Raw genomic sequence first — 15,019 nt, 5'->3', positions numbered from 1 at the left:
AGAAAGGGGCAGCCAAGAAGAGGGCCTGGCAACTGCTTCTCAGGTGCCATAGGTGATGGGTGGAAGGGCTGGGAGAGGTGGCTTGCTCATGGGCTTGAGAAAAAGGTGGCTGGGAAGAGTGGACAAGGGTGAAGTCAAGACAAGACCAAGGAAAAGACATAACAGATCCCAGGGAGAAAAAAAGTTTGGAGTCAATGCATGAGCCCTGTAGGAGAGAGAAGAGACAGTCATAAATTAAATCCTTGAAGAAGCTTAGCCCTTCCCTTTCCTGGGGCTTCTCTGCAGCATCAGGCCACAACCATTAATCTTGCACCAACACATCTTTGCCTCTCCCCAAATCTGATTAAAGGCAACACTCTGCTAAAGTGAGCATAAAACTTCTCAAGAGTCATAGAAAAAGACAGGAGAGCACATCTGAATGCTTTGGTGAAACACAGGTCATGGATAACTGAACAGGTAAACACTGTAACTCTGTCATCTTACCTACTATCAAGGTCAGCATACTCTGTACTTTGAGGAGCTGAGGGTATCATCCAAGCCTCACCAAAAGAATGGAGCCAAAGATTGGATCTTATTCAGTGAAACAATCCCTAAAGTTTCCTACAGAGACTATGTAGAATGTTTCAGAATTTCCCCATGACCCAACTCTCGTGAGAATGAGTGTGGCATGAGCAAGAACAAAATAACTGAAAAATGTTAGGGTGTCCAGATAAACCCACTCAATTCCTTTCTCCTTACATGTGTCACATCTCTGGGCAAGAGTCAGGATACTCCTTGTGGGTGGAGCCTTGGATTGTTCTATCATGTAACAAGAATGAGGAAGGGGAAAAGCTCATTAGCCTGGGAAGCTGCATCTCTCTCTACAGATATAGATAGATGATAGATAGATAGACAGATAGATAGATAGATAGATAGATAATAAATAGATAGATGATAGATAACAGATAGATAGATAGATAGATAGACATATGTAATTATTTCCCCCACTTCCAGTCCTTGTACTACAATGCTTCACCTCCATAAACTGAAGTCACCCCAAAGTTGCCGAGTCATTAAGGAAGGTGAACAGAGACTCTGCACCTTAGAGCAGGAAGTCACATGTTAGCAACTGCCTGGCAGAGGCAAAGGTGGAATGAGAGCGTCTCTTCTCTAAGAATAACCCTCCACCACTCTCCTCTTTAATGAAGCAAACTTGACCTGGGACAAGGAATTCTCATGGTCTCCTGAGCTCTGTGATCCATTTTCGCTCCCATCTCAGCCTCCTTTCTCAACAGGTCATATAGGAAAAGCCAGGACAGAAAGCCTCAGTCCCAGTCTTCCCTGCTTTCTCCAAAGGTACCTTACCTTTCTTACTCCAAAAGTAGACAACTAGGCCCAAGCCAAGAAAGATCAGTCCCAGCACAAGGACCCCCAGTCGCACTCAGCATCTTGCTTTGGGCAGATTCGGACAGCGCTCCTAGGAAATGAAGCCATGTGTCAGCGTCTTCCCCCACAGCCCACTGCACCCTCACCTGGAAGCCTGGAGGACGATCTAGGCTACAAAAGACACAGGTGTCCCATGGCCAAACCCCATTCAAAGACCCCAAGGGGCAGCATGGATGGGTGAGGGGACAGGTAAGGGGAAGTAAGTTCTGCAGGGGTATGTCCATTTGAAAATCCACTGGATCTCCAAGAAACCAGACTTGATGTTAAAACCCAGAACCTCAGCACTTTAGAAAAGCTGAACTGCAGCCTGATGATCAGGATATGTAAAGGGACGGCCACGGTATCTTGGGAAAAAAGAGGCCAGTACTCAACTTGTGCCTTTTGACTTGAGATAGTGAGATCTCAGACATCCATGACTCCCAGCCCAGAAATGATATCAGGAATTATATAGGAGAGAAGGTATGAATATGTATGACACAGAAGAGATAAGGGGTCCCCCTGTAGGACCTCTTTTACTTTCTGTAGAATTTCTGGTGTTGATGAAGTATTCCTTACGCCATTCTACTGTGATGGAGGTCTGGTGGCTGCGGTGCTCCACACAACAAGTGTAACACCCACACCGGGGTGTTATTTCTAGCATCACGAGAATCTGGTAGGTTCAATCCCCATTCCGAAGGAGAGGTGTGGACACCACTCCAGCAGCCTCCCCCTGTTTATTCCGGAGCCATCTGATTTTAACTTGGTGAGGATAAAAATTAGTCACCAAGCAGGTCAGCAGTTCAAGGCTTCTGTTCTGACTAGGGAGATGGTGACTATAGGCTCCACTAGGAGGATAAAAACAGATAAAGAAAGTTAGAGGATAAGGCAACAAAGAGACTCTCAGCATTGATTGAGTCCCTTCATTGCTACTCAAGTGGAGAACACAACAGATATCGATTAGTCTTCAGAAATGCCAAATGTTCTCACTCATTTGTGGAAGATTTTAGGCTGGCAGAGTGGCTCAAGTGGTAAGAGCACCTGCCTAACAAGCACGAAGCCCTGAGTTCAAACCCCAGGGCTGACAAAAAAATAAGTAAGAATCATTTGTAGAAGATTTTTTAAAATGATCACACAGAAGTAGAGAGTAGAATAGAGACTACTAAAGGCTAAGAAGGAAGGGGGATAGAGAGAAGGTGGATAATGGGTGCAATCACATTTGGGGAGAAATAGTTCTAATTTTATATAGAACAATAGGACAACTATAGTATAACATAACTGATTGTACACTTCAGAATAACTAAAGAAGAAGAATGTGAAAGTGCCCAACACATAGAAATTATGACACTTGCCATTTAACACATTGCCATCGTGTTAAGTTACAACACTGTGGCCCATAAATAAGTACTGTTTTTAAAATAAAAAACAATAAAACTATCAGAGACAGAGAGAGCTCATGTGCTGCATAATATCATTCACTCCACAATGGACAGCGTATGCAACATGGTCCTATAGGATTTTCCCAATGACATCAGAGCTATCTTAGAATATCACTCTATGATGCTCCACATCCACTTAATGCATTTCTTATAATGTGACCCCATCATTAGGTATGCACAACCACAAAATGAAAATATTCTCTAAAACAATATGTCTATATTGAATATGTAAGCCACAGACATTTTTCTTGTTATTATTCTCCAACAATATAGAATAACAATTATGTTCAAATCATTTATGCTTTATTAGACATTATAAGTAATCTAGATATGACTTAAAGTACACAGGAGGATGCACGCAGATTATATGCAAATATGACACCATTTTACAAAAAGGACTTGCGCATTTGAGGATTTTGCTATCCAAGGGACGTTCCTAAAACTGATCCCCCTGTGGATACTGAGGGACCACTGTGTGTTTGTATGTGTGTGTGTGTGTGTGTGTGTGTGTGTGTGTGTAAAATATCCTGAGTATCCCAAAATAGTTAACTACTATTTGATATTTGTATTCTCCAAAATGACTTACAATTCACAAGTCCATAATAAATGTGTGTTTTCTTTTTTCTTTTGATCTGTTTGGGGAGGTGCTGGGGTTTGAACTCATTTCCTCACCCTTGCTAGGCAACCAGCCTACCACTTAAGCCACACCCCCAACTCTGTGTTTTCTGATTTTTTTTTAAGCCTCTGATTAGGATCCCAATCTTGGTTTTTTTTTATTCTTTTATTATTCATATATGCATACAAGGCTTGGGTCATTTCTTCCCCCTGCCCCCACCCCCTCCCTTACCACCCACTCTGCTCCCTCCCTCTGCCCCCCCACCCCCTCAATACCCAGCAGAAACTATTTTGCCCTTATCTCTAATTTTGTTGAAGAGAGAGTATAAGCAATAGTAGGAAGGAACAAGGGTTTTTGCTGGTTGAGATAAGGATAGCTATACAGGGAGTTGACTCACATTAATTTCCTGTGTGTGTGTGTTACGTTCTATGTTAATTCTTTTTGATCTAACCTTTTCTCTGGTTCCTGGTCCCCTTTTCCTATTGGCCTCAGTTGCTTTTAAGGTATCTGCTTTAGTTTCTCTGCGTTAAGGGCAACAAATGCTAGCTAATTTTTTAGGTGTCTTACCTATCCTCACCCCTCCCTTGTGTGCTCTCGCTTTTATCATGTGCTCAAAGTCCAATCCCCTTGTTGTGTTTGCCCTTGATCTAATGTCCACATATGAGGGAGAACATACGATTTTTGGTCTTTTTGGCCAGGCTAACCTCACTCAGAATGATGTTCTCTAATTCCACCCATTTACCAGCGAATGATAACATTTCGGTCTTCTTCCTGGCTGCATAAAATTCCATTGTGTATAGATACAACATTTTCTTAATCCATTCGTCAGTGGTGGGACATCTTGGCTGTTTCCATAACTTGGCTATCGTGAATAGTGCCGCAAGAAACATGGGTGTGCAGGTGCCTCTGGAGTAACCTATGTCACAGTCTTTTGGGTATATCCCCAAGAGTTGTATTGCTGGATCAAATGGTAGATCAATGTCTAGCTTTTTAAGTAGCCTCCAAATTTTCTTCCAAGTGGTTGTACTAGTTTACATTCCCACCAACAGTGTAAGAGGGTTCCTTTTTCCCCGCATCCTCGCCAACACCTGTTGTTGGTGGTGTTGCTAATGATGGCTATTCTAACAGGGGTGAGGTGGAATCTTAGTGTGGTTTTAATTTGCATTTCCTTTATTGCTAGAGATGGTGAGCATTTTTTCATGTGTTTTTAGGCCATTTGAATTTCTTCTTTTGAGAAAGTTCTGTTTAGTTCATTTGCCCATTTCTTTATTGGTTCATTAATTTTGGGAGAATTTAGTTTTTTAAGTTCCCTATATATTCTAGTTATCAGTCCTTTGTCTGATGTGTAGCTGGCAAATATTTTCTCCCACTCTGTGGGTGTTCTCTTCAGTTTAGAGACCATTTCTTTTGATGACCAGAAGCTTCTTAGTTTTATGAGGTCCCATTTATCTATGCTATCTCTTAGTTGCTGTGCTGCTGGGGATTCGTTGAGAAAGTTCTTACCTATACCTACTAACTCCAGAGTATTTCCTACTCTTTCCTGTATGAACTTTAGAGTTTGTGGTCTGATATTAAGATCCTTGATCCATTTTGAGTTAATCTTGGTATAGAGTGATGTACATGGATCTAGTTTCAGTTTTTTGCAGACTGCTAACCAGTTTTCCCAGCAGTTTTTGTTGAAGAGGCTGTCTTTTCTCCATCGTATATTTTTAGCTCCTTTGTCAAAGACAAGTTGGTTATAGTTGTGTGGCTTCATATCTGGGTCCTCTGTTCTGTTCCACTGGTCTTCATGTCTGTTTTTGTGCCAGTACCATGCTGTTTTTATCATTATTGCTTTGTAATATAGTTTGAAGTCAGGTATTGTGATACCTCCAGCATTGTTCTTTTGACTGAGTATTGCCTTGGCTATTCGTGGCCTCTTGTGTTTCCATATAAATTTAATGGTAGATTTTTCAATCTCTTTAATGAATGTCATTGGAATTTTGGTGGGAATTTCATTAAACATGTAGATTACTTTTGGGAGTATAGACATTTTTACTATGTTGATTCTACCAATCCATGAGCATGGGAGATCTCTCCACTTTCTATAGTCTTCCTCAATCTCTTTCTTCATAAGTGTATAGTTTTCCTTGTAGAGGTCATTCACATCTTTTGTTAGGTTTACACCTAGGTATTTGATCTTTTTTGAGGCTATTGTAAATGGAATTGTTTTCATACATTCTTTTTCAGTTTGCTCATTGTTAGTATATAGAAATGCTAATGATTTTTCTATGTTGCCAATCTTGGTTTTTAATTCATTAATTTGTTAGCCTACTTTTTAGGAAAGCAATACTCTTATTTAGTGGTTACTTAATACGACAGATTATTTATGTCAGAGCTCTCTGTAAATTAACTGATAATTTAAAACATGGATGTAGAAACACATGTGATGTATATGCACTTGCCTTTTTATCTCTTATAAAAGACTTAAAATGTTTGACAATACATACCATGTGTTATTTCTTGCCACACAAAGGTTTTCATGCTTAAACATTTCTCTATCTCCGTCATTCACAGACTCTAGATCTAACAAACTCTGAAAATCAATGTTTCTTAAAATGCCAATTAATAAAAAGCACCTCTCTCATTTTATAATCTAAACTTTGCCAATAGATCTATTTTGATACATTCATGCAAAGAGAGTATAAACTAAATGATGAAATAAGTGTTTAATTTTGAAATTCTTGAAAGAGCTCAGTAAAATATATTTTTAATTTTTTATTATGATAAAATATACATAGCATAAAAGTTACCATTTTAGTCATCCTTGAGTGTACAATACCATGGCACTAAGCACATTCACATTGTTAGGCAGCCCTTACCACTGCTCCTTCCCAGTAACTTTTCATCATCTCAAACTTAAACTCTGTGCCCGTTAAATACGAACTCCTCATTCCTTCCTCCCCCAGCCTCCAATGTGGTTTCTTTCTCTACAATAGAGCCTATTAGATTTTCATCATGTGCACCCTATGGATAGATACAGAATGAATATATAAGTAAATACAGATTTAGATAGATACAGATGTAACTGAGACTACAAAAGGGAAAACTTTTGGTGTAGCCAGATTGCATTCTGAAGAGTTTACTCTGCTTATTAACCAAACTGACATTTTTTTCCCTTTGTCTACTTGCCAGAGAGCCCCAAGTTAGTGCTTTTTACTCTTCAATTGAATCAGGCAGTCCTCTACCCCTATCTCTCTCTCTGATCATGAAAAGGAATAAACCTACCAGCCAAGATATACAGCTTCAGAGATGTGACACCAAAGCACCTGGAGAACCAGGGCCAGTACCTATTCTGGAACATACATTTTGTCACATATATAAACTGAACCCTTAACCTGCCTTTAAAAAATGGGCATTTTCTCTCAGAAAGGGGACAACCAAGCTTTGAGAGTTGACTCTCCCTGTCCTCCTCCTTGTCTGATGAATGGTAAATCTTATTTCCCTTTTCTCAAAAGTCTGCTCTCATTAATTGTAAACTGGCACTGAGGTCATGGGACTGGCTTTCCAGTAAAATGAATATGAAGCAAAGTATACCTAAAATATCTTTTCATTCACATTCTGACTCTCCTGAATGACCTTTTGACAGTCATACATGCAAATATTTTTTCACACAGTGATTCAATGATTCATCAAGGCAGAGTGAGCCTCCATTATTGAGTCCCTGATTTTTTTCCAACCTCTTCACATGATTCCACAAGTTTTGGTACTGGACCATTTGATGTCCAGGCATGTACAAGCAATGAAAACCATGCTATTACTACTGTCTTACCTATGCCAATCATAAGATGACATTTATTAGAGATGCTAAAATGTGAAAAGATGCACTTTGAAACAATAAATATGTTAGATAAAATGATGATGCATGGCTGGGTGTGGTGGCACATGCCTGTAATCACAGCACTCAGGAGGCTGAGGTAGGGAGGATCATGAGTTTGCAGCCAACCTGGGCTACATTTTTTAAAAATGATAATGCATAGTGACATCTAGCCTAATCATTATAAAATTATGAGGCAACATGTGCTTTAATACATATGTGTAAAGTGTAATGAATACGCACCTGGGGACCAGTTTTAACTCCACTGGCTGACTCAGTCAAGTTCATAGACAAGTGATCTTTAGAATGTAATTAAAAGGGTAAAAAGTCCAGGCTGGAGGTGTGGCTCAAGTGGTTAGAAAGTCTGCCTAGCAAGAATGAAGCCCTGAGTTCAGACCCCAGGACTGCCAAAAAAGGCGGGGGGGAGGTTAAGAGGATCTTATAAAAGAAGAAAAGGAAAGTGGAGAGCATTTCAGAAAGAAGGAATCATGTCTGTAAGGAAAAAGACAAAGGAAGCAAGTAAGAATTAGAAGTCACAGGGAGCTATAGGATACCAGTGGGACATGGCACAGAACAAAAGGTTAAAAAGTCAGGCCTGCACCAGATAGAGCAAGACCAGCTGACCTCACAGGACTGAAGCTCAGAGCACTGAAGACAGGACGCCAGCTGCTGCTCCAAAGGCAAGATTCTTTCCGCCTCATTTTTCAGTCTCTCTTCCTGGCATCCCTCTCCACTAAGTTTGGATAAGTGTTCAGCATAAAAAGTCCATGTGTTAAAGACTTGGTCCACAGTCTGCGGTGCTATTGGAAGGTAGTGGAGCCTTCCTTCTACTGCAAGGAAGTTAAGTCACTGGGGTCGTGCCCTTGAAGGGGATACTGGAACCCTTGCTTCTCTTCTTTCTCTCTTTTTGCTTCTTGCCATACAAAGAGGGCTTCTTCCTCCATGTTTTCCCATTAGAATGTGCTGCCTGTAACAACAGTGACAACTAACAATGGACTGAAACCTTCACAAGTGTGAATCGAGAAATGTTGATCGCAGGTATTTTGTTATAGTAACCCAAAGCTGACTAACACACCGCTGAACAGTGAAGACAGTCATCTGGTTGTGGTTGTGTCTGCACAGCGCCAGATACTCTGCCAGGAGGTCCTTCTGGCTGTTCCAACTCTCAGCACTCAACAGCCCCTGCTCTGTTACAGCCACAAACACCCCCATGTCACCGTCAAAGCATGGGATCTCCTCCTTGTAGATTTGCCTGGCCACAAGCCTCACTTGCTGGGTCCCATTGGTGACGTAGCACATGCCCTTAAACTGGTAGACAAAATCCTCTGTGGGAGATTAAGGCCACAGTAGACTTAGTCCAGCCGTGCACCCCAACCAACCACATGCTTCATTTGGGGAGGTGCAAGGAGCAAAGGAAAGTATCAATACGGAAAAGTGACCAAATAAAATCTGTCCTCAACCCTCAGAATTTTATTCCCAATATGAATTAAGCGATTTCTCTACCTCAAATACTGCATTGAACATTTATTGGGAAAAAAATGTCAGGCAAAAAAAATCATGGAACAATGTTTGGTAATGAAGAAACAAAACTGTTAGTGTTTGCATATGACAAATCTCTGAATAATAAAAATCCAAAAGAATCTATAGCTAAAGAAATGTAAAGTAATACAGAGTTTAGCAAATAGGCCAGGAACAAATTTGACATCAATTTTTAATTATATTGTTACTAACAGTATGAAAAATTATGAGTATTTAGGAATAAGTCCTACAAAAGATATGTAAGACTTCTCAGGAAAATAAAAAAATTCTATGGGATGCATTAAAAGAGTCCTAAATAAATAGACATTCCCTCTAATTCATGAATTGGAAGACTCAATGTTATGGGATGCATTAAAAGAGTCCTAAATAAATAGACGTTCCCTCTAATTCATGAATTGGAAGACTCAATGTTATAAAGACAACAATTTCCCAAATGGTCTTATAAATTCTTTCATATCAATTAAAATTCCCACAGATCTTTTTTATTATTTAAAACTTTGCAAGCTCGTTCTAAAATGTAATAGAAGTACATGGGGCAAAGATTAAACAAGCTACTGTTAAAGAAGTAAACATAGTACAAAAATGTGTTTGTCCTAAATATCAAGATATTAAATAAAAGGATGGTAATTAGACACCATTATTGGTACAGATAAATGCACAAATGACATATTCAAAAATAAGCTCTGTACATCCATTTAGAGTAACTGTACAACAGAGGAGGCACTGCAGGTCAGTGAGGAAATACATGGTGTCTGAGAAGTGTATGCACCAAGGTGGGGGGAGAGGAATTTGACACATTCCTCACACCATATACAGATTAGACCGGGGTATGGAATGCAAGAATACAAATCTACCAGAAGATAAAACTAGAGAATGTCTTCGTGACTTTGAAGTTGTGAATGATTTCATTGAAAACACTAACCATAAAGAAAAAGGACTGATAAATTCAACTTCATTATAATCAACAACTTTGGTTCACCAAGAGATATTGCTAAAAGAAGTAAAAAAAAAAACCATAAAGTACAAACAAGTACTTGCAAAGCCTATGCGGATTCAGAATATATTTTTTATCTTTTTTTTGCATTAAACAAAGTTTTTATTGTTGCGCGGGTGGGGGTACATTGTGGCATTTACAAAAGTTCTTACAATATTTCAAATATAACACATTTGAATTCACCCCCTCCCCTATTCTCCTTTATTCTCCTCTCACTCCATTCCTAGAATAGCTCCCACAGGTATCACTTTTCCACTTATATACATGTGTACACAGTATTTGCACCATATTCACCCTCCTACACCCTTTCCCCACCTCCTCCCCCTCCCACTGGTACCAACCCCCTCATGCAGGACCTGTTCTGCCCTCCTGCTCTCAGATTTTGTAAAAGGAAAAAAATTACATTTTTGCTTATTTAAGATAGCTACACAGGGAGTTTCCTTTTTGTATCTTTTTTAAGCAAATAGAAAAAATATCTGAACAGGTGCTTCAATAAAGACTAAATGTCAATGGACAATGAACATATACAGATTAGCTGGTCCTCATTAGTAATCATAAAAATGCAAGTTAAAAATAGAACAACATACCACTACACCCCCACCAGGCAGAGAAACATTACAAAGTCCAAGTTACTAAAAGCTGTCAAGACGTGAATTTCCCAAGATAAGCATGATGGCACATGTCTGAAATCCCAGCACTCAGGTGACTAAGGCAGAAAGATCATGAGTTTGAGGCCAGTCCAGTTTACATAACAAGACCTTGTTGAAAGACAGGGGAGGGAGAGAGGGACAGAGAGAGGGAGGGAGAGAGACAGAGAGACAGAAAGACACAGAGAGAGAGAGGAGGAAGGGAGGGTTGGAAAAGCTTGTTCCAGCTCAAGTAACAGTTAAACATTGTCTTGACAAGTTGAAAATAAGAATACCTTTTTGACCCATTAATTACAATCTAAGTATATATTCTAGTCTAAAAAAATTCAGACTCAAGTACTTCAAAATACCTTTTTTTAATGAGAGCAGCTGAGGGCTTGGAGGCTTGGCTCAAGTGGCAGAATGACAACTGCCTAGCGAGTATGAAGCCCTGAGTTCAAATTCCAGTGCCATCAAAAAACAGAGCAACCCAAATGTCATCCACATTAGAATGAGTAAATACAGTGTTATTCTCTCGTAAAATTCAATGTTACACACAACAATGAAAACAGATCTGTGACAGGGCTTCTCAAACATCACACTGAGCAAAAGAAATACAGCATTCCCAGAACATTTACGGGAGAATACTAATCTACATTGTCTGAGGATAAATTCATATGTAAGCAATAAAATAGGGTTACTAGAGTCGTAACAGTGCTTACTTCTAGAAAGCAGAAGTTGGTGTGATTGGAAAGATGCCCACTGAAGTCTTTGGGTGCAGACATGTTTGACCCCATTAGTGGTTATTTGCATATTTCTTTGCAATTTTTGTTACACTATATACATGTATGTGCATGTTTTATATAATGTTATTTTTCACAATGATTAATTTTATTATTTTTTCCTTTGGTGGCACTGGGGTTTGTTTGTTTGTTTTATTCATTTATTCATATATGGACCTGGGGTTTGAAGTCAGAGCCTCACACTTGCTAGGCAGGTGCTGTATCATTTAAGCCACTCCACCAGCCCTGCAATGATTCATTTAAAATGTGGGATAAAACATGCTCCAGAATTGAGAGAGAGAGAGATAAGAAGACTAAGTAAGGCATTTTGTATAATGCTGCCACTACAGGGTTTGGGATTTAATGGGTACAAGATAAATATTAATTCTCATGCTTTTTTCACCATTGTCATAACCCTATTCACCCTCAATACTAACTCAAGTCCATTCATGAACTCGGAGTTAGTGTCAGCACTGCCTGTCCTTTCCCCATTCTCCTCTCGGGCCCCACTTCATCATCTCCATGACACCCTGCTTATATGCAAGGAATGGACAATTGTGTTCACAGAGACCATGGCAGTCTTGAATTTCTCCAATCCTAAGCCCAGTAGTACATGAATGCTATTTGATCCAGGAAGTCCCCAGGATGGCCAACCCTTTTAAACTTACCCTCCTGACACTTCTCTAGTGGTCTCATACACATTTTGTCCTGCATCTGGCATACAAATATCTTTTTTCTTTTCCTTCCAACTCTGAGGTAAAGTCCCAATATCTCTCTGAGATAAATTATCTTCCTTTTCAACTGCAGAGGTTGAGAAAAATGATCTAATAAAACTCTAAGTAGAGAAACCGGAACTCTGGTAGCAGTCCTTCCAAATTCTACCTTTGGTTTGTCCAGAACACAACAGACCTGTTCTTAAGCCTCAGAGCCTCCAAGAAATTATTTCCAAATCTGGGATCTCTTTAGAGTGACTGTCCTGCACTTACTTGGGGTGTTTCTCCCGTGATCTATAGGAGTCTTCAGCACCATGAGAACAACAATCACAATTCCAGCTTTTGCCCAAGGTTTTCTGGTGACTGTCACAGTCATCTTTCTAAACTTAAAACAGAAACAATTTAGCCAAAGCACTGGCAGTTGGCATAGCTGCCACCTATTCACCTGACATTCTGCTTTGCAGAGAATGAAAACCAGGAAACCTCCTATAAATTTTAGGACTGGGCAGTTCCTAGGAGAGAAACCAATCAACCCTACCACTTAAGTTCTCACTTGTCTCTGGGTTAAACATTTTTAATGAAAATTCTCAACTCAAAAATTATTCATTGATCATCTACTTGGTAACCTAGCAATAGTTCATCTCCAAATATCAGGGAAATTTGTGATAACTTATGCTGAAGATATGTTAGGAAATGTCAGGAACCAGAAGAATATGATTCAGGGCACTTCTTGTGACACTTATTTAAATTCTCTAGTTCTTATATTTGGGATTTGATGGTGACTGGGGATGGAGAAGGGCAGGAAGAAAATGAAATGATATTCCTCTGGAAATAATTGTCTAAAAGCTGTTCATTTTATCCCTTAACTTAGACTATGAGACTCTATGACATAATATAAAAGGTAACAGATTGTTTGTGTATTTTTGTCACAGATGAAGAATTTATTAACTTTGTGACTCTTGACAAGTTACATAATGTCTATTGGCCTCAGTCATTTTATCTATAAAGTATAGACATTCCTGTTTGGTAGGGTTAGTATTAAGATGAAGTAAAATTTTATACATATGACATGTTAATTGCAGAACCTGGCAGAGAGCTAGAATTCTGAGATGAAGCTCTGTCTGTGCTCTTAGAGGGGACAAAACACATGCCATGATGTTGAGTAAAGCTCATTGAGTTTTTAATCAGCTATCTCCCTTCTCAACACATGCAGTGCATTCAGAGGATGCTCTGCACAAAATAAGTCAGTTTCACAGTCACATCTTGTTATCTCTGAGGCTGCTGATAACCTCAGTTACTCCAGCAGCAACCAAAAGGTGAAATGGACTAATAGTAGGCAAATAAGTTAGAAGGAAAGTCAACAGGAGTTCTTGGAAATCTGAATCTAGCTCAGAAAATAATAGACATATAATTGCTGTTATAATTGTCAAAATTATTATTTCCATTTCTATAACAACAATAGGTATAGTGTGTGCCTGACATATTATGCATTTAAAATATTTACCTCATGTAGCATTCTTAACAAAGTATGTGGTAATTGTTATCTAAATTTCCAGACATGGAAATCATGCTTCAGTTTGAGTAACTTATCCAATGTCATGCCTATAACTTGTTTTAATGATACAACTTTCATTATTGGTCTTAAAATTTACATAATAATTCACTCATTTATGTAATAAAAGTGAGGAAAATCTTGAAAAAGCAAAATTATATAATTTCAAATACAGCTTTTGTGAACCCATCAAATACATCAAGAACCACCCTGAAGGCTGTGGGTGGCATCTGAAGAGTGACAGTGATCAAAATGCCCTCTGTACAATTGTCCTGCCAAATTATCACCAAATGCTTTTTATATTGCATATTAATATCAAATATGAATTTACTTAATGATATTTAATTTCATATGGGTGTTGTCAAAGCCAGGCATGGTGTCATATACCTATAGTCCCCAACATTCAGGAGGCTGAGGCAGGAGGATTCGTTCAGCCCAGGAGTTCAAGGCCAGCCTGGGCAACATAGTAAGATCCTGTCTCTCAAAACAATGTTTACAAAGTACTTATGATGTTTGAACTAGGTAAACATTCTTATTGTACCCCCTCCCCAGCTTTACTTCTCCTAACAAATTAATTTTTATTGAGCAAATAAAATCTTCAGGTAAGTCTTTGAATTAACAAATACCCTTCATGCTTCTATATCATGTGCAACTAAAGACTAGCGATCAGTTGTTATAACAAAGAACCTGCATTGATCAGACGTGCTCCTCATACCACAGTTATAAGTATCCAGATAACATTAGGGTTCATTGTAGACATGGAAAAAGTATTCTGAATAAGGAGAATCTGTCCATAGTCTGTCTTTGTTCCCCACTCATGACATTCTGATTTTCTGATTTTTCACACTTAAAATTTTAAAAGATCAATCTGAAAAATTCAATATGGATTTGTAACAATTTACTTAAAATATGCTGTTCTACATGCTCAAAATATAAAGTATAGACAAAGTAGCTGCCTTGGTTGTGTTTGTATTCCATTGGGAGAAACATTCTATTTTTTTTTCTTTTTCTTTTATTATTCATATGTGCATACAAGGCTTGGTTCATTTCTCCCCCCTGCCCCCACCCCCTCCCTTACCACCCACTCCACCCCCTCCCTCTCCCTCCCACCCAGCAGAAACTATTTTGCCCTTATTTCTAGTTTTGTTGTAGAGAGAGTATAAGCAATAACAGGAAGGGACAAGGGTTTTTGCTGGTTGAGATAAGGATAGCTATACAGGGTATTGACTCACACTGATTTCCTGTGCGTGGGTGTTACCTTCTGGGTTAATTCTTTTTGATCTAACCTTTTCTCTAGTACCTGGTCCCCTTTTCCTATTGGCCTCAGTTGCTTTTAAGGTATCTGCTTTAGTTTCTCTGTGTTAAGGGCAACAAATGCTAGCTAATTTTTTAGGTGTCTTACCTATCCTCACCCCTCCCTTGTGTGCTCTCGCTTTTATCATGTGCTCATAGTCCAATCCCATTGTTGTGTTTGCCCTTGATCTAATGTCCACATATGAGG

General features: G+C 39.1%; 1 pseudogene; it reads right to left on the bottom strand.

Moving 5' to 3' along the window:
• Window positions 1-1,021: 1,021 nt before the first annotated feature.
• LOC109695161 (HLA class II histocompatibility antigen, DQ beta 1 chain-like) lies at window positions 1,022-12,342 on the bottom strand (annotated as a pseudogene).
• Window positions 12,343-15,019: the final 2,677 nt, after the last annotated feature.

The sequence above is a fragment of the Castor canadensis genome, chromosome 8 (assembly GCF_047511655.1).
Source record: "Castor canadensis chromosome 8, mCasCan1.hap1v2, whole genome shotgun sequence".
Lineage (NCBI taxonomy): Eukaryota > Metazoa > Chordata > Mammalia > Rodentia > Castoridae > Castor > Castor canadensis.
The sequence above is the reverse complement of the archived record's forward strand: the minus strand, read 5'-3'. Positions and strand labels throughout refer to the sequence as shown.